General features: G+C 49.6%; 1 protein-coding gene across 3 annotated transcripts in view; it reads left to right on the top strand.

Moving 5' to 3' along the window:
* Positions 1 to 2,500, top strand: part of slit2 (slit homolog 2 (Drosophila)) — an 84,152-nt gene that overhangs the window by 5,733 nt on the left and 75,919 nt on the right. The gene's annotated exons all lie outside the window — the stretch shown is intronic.

The raw sequence follows: 2,500 nt of genomic DNA, 5'->3' as shown, positions 1-2,500 counted from the left end.
TCCCTCAGTACACACAGGACCTGTGAGTTAGGAGAGATACCCGAACACATCCCTCAGTACACACAGGACCTGTGAGTTAGGAGAGATACCTGAACACATCCCTCAGTACACACAGGACCTGTGAGTTAGGAGATACCTGAACACATCCCTCAGTACACACAGGACCTGTGAGTTAGGAGAGATACCCGAACACATCCCTCAGTACACACAGGACCTGTGAGTTAGGAGATACCTGAACACATCCCTCAGTACACACAGGACCTGTGAGTTAGGAGATACCTGAACACATCCCTCAGTACACACAGGACCTGTGAGTTAGGAGAGATACCTGAACACATCCCTCAGTACACACAGGACCTGTGAGTTAGGAGATACCTGAACACATCCCTCAGTACACACAGGACCTGTGAGTTAGGAGAGATACCTGAACACATCCCTCAGTACACACAGGACCTGTGAGTTAGGAGAGACACCCGAACACATCCCTCAGTACACACAGGACCTGTGAGTTAGGAGAGATACCCGAACACATCCCTCAGTACACACAGGACCTGTGAGTTAGGAGAGATACCCGAACACATCCCTCAGTACACACAGGACCTGTGAGTTAGGAGAGATACCTGAACACATCCCTCAGTACACACAGGACCTGTGAGTTAGGAGAGATACCCGAACACATCCCTCAGTACACACAGGACCTGTGAGTTAGGAGATACCTGAACACATCCCTCAGTACACACAGGACCTGTGAGTTAGGAGAGATACCTGAACACATCCCTCAGTACACACAGGACCTGTGAGTTAGGAGAGATACCTGAACACATCCCTCAGTACACACAGGACCTGTGAGTTAGGAGATACCTGAACACATCCCTCAGTACACACAGGACCTGTGAGTTAGGAGATACCTGAACACATCCCTCAGTACACACAGGACCTGTGAGTTAGGAGAGATACCTGAACACATCCCTCAGTACACACAGGACCTGTGAGTTAGGAGATACCTGAACACATCCCTCAGTACACACAGGACCTGTGAGTTAGGAGAGATACCTGAACACATCCCTCAGTACACACAGGACCTGTGAGTTAGGAGAGACACCCGAACACATCCCTCAGTACACACAGGACCTGTGAGTTAGGAGAGATACCCGAACACATCCCTCAGTACACACAGGACCTGTGAGTTAGGAGAGATACCTGAACACATCCCTCAGTACACACAGGACCTGTGAGTTAGGAGAGATACCTGAACACATCCCTCAGTACACACAGGACCTGTGAGTTAGGAGAGATACCTGAACACATCCCTCAGTACACACAGGACCTGTGAGTTAGGAGATACCTGAACACATCCCTCAGTACACACAGGACCTGTGAGTTAGGAGAGATACCTGAACACATCCCTCAGTACACACAGGACCTGTGAGTTAGGAGAGACACCCGAACACATCCCTCAGTACACACAGGACCTGTGAGTTAGGAGAGATACCCGAACACATCCCTCAGTACACACAGGACCTGTGAGTTAGGAGAGATACCTGAACACATCCCTCAGTACACACAGGACCTGTGAGTTAGGAGAGATACCTGAACACATCCCTCAGTACACACAGGACCTGTGAGTTAGGAGAGATACCTGAACACATCCCTCAGTACACACAGGACCTGTGAGTTAGGAGATACCTGAACACATCCCTCAGTACACACAGGACCTGTGAGTTAGGAGAGATACCTGAACACATCCCTCAGTACACACAGGACCTGTGAGTTAGGAGAGATACCTGAACACATCCCTCAGTACACACAGGACCTGTGAGTTAGGAGATACCTGAACACATCCCTCAGTACACACAGGACCTGTGAGTTAGGAGAGATACCTGAACACATCCCTCAGTACACACAGGACCTGTGAGTTAGGAGATACCTGAACACATCCCTCAGTACACACAGGACCTGAGTTAGGAGATACCTGAACACATCCCTCAGTACACACAGGACCTGTGAGTTAGGAGAGATACCTGAACACATCCCTCAGTACACACAGGACCTGTGAGTTAGGAGAGATACCTGAACACATCCCTCAGTACACACAGGACCTGTGAGTTAGGAGAGATACCTGAACACATCCCTCAGTACACACAGGACCTGTGAGTTAGGAGATACCTGAACACATCCCTCAGTACACACAGGACCTGTGAGTTAGGAGAGATACCTGAACACATCCCTCAGTACACACAGGACCTGTGAGTTAGGAGAGACACCCGAACACATCCCTCAGTACACACAGGACCTGTGAGTTAGGAGAGATACCCGAACACATCCCTCAGTACACACAGGACCTGTGAGTTAGGAGAGATACCTGAACACATCCCTCAGTACACACAGGACCTGTGAGTTAGGAGAGATACCTGAACACATCCCTCAGTACACACAGGACCTGTGAGTTAGGAGAGATACCTGAACACATCCCTCAGTACACACAGGACCTGTGAGTTAG

Source organism: Salmo salar, chromosome 04 (genome assembly GCF_965601325.2).
Source record: "Salmo salar chromosome 04, fSalSal1, whole genome shotgun sequence".
NCBI classification, from domain to species: Eukaryota; Metazoa; Chordata; class Actinopteri; order Salmoniformes; family Salmonidae; genus Salmo; species Salmo salar.
Note: the sequence above shows the minus strand (reverse complement) of the source record. Positions and strands in the feature narration are given on the sequence as shown.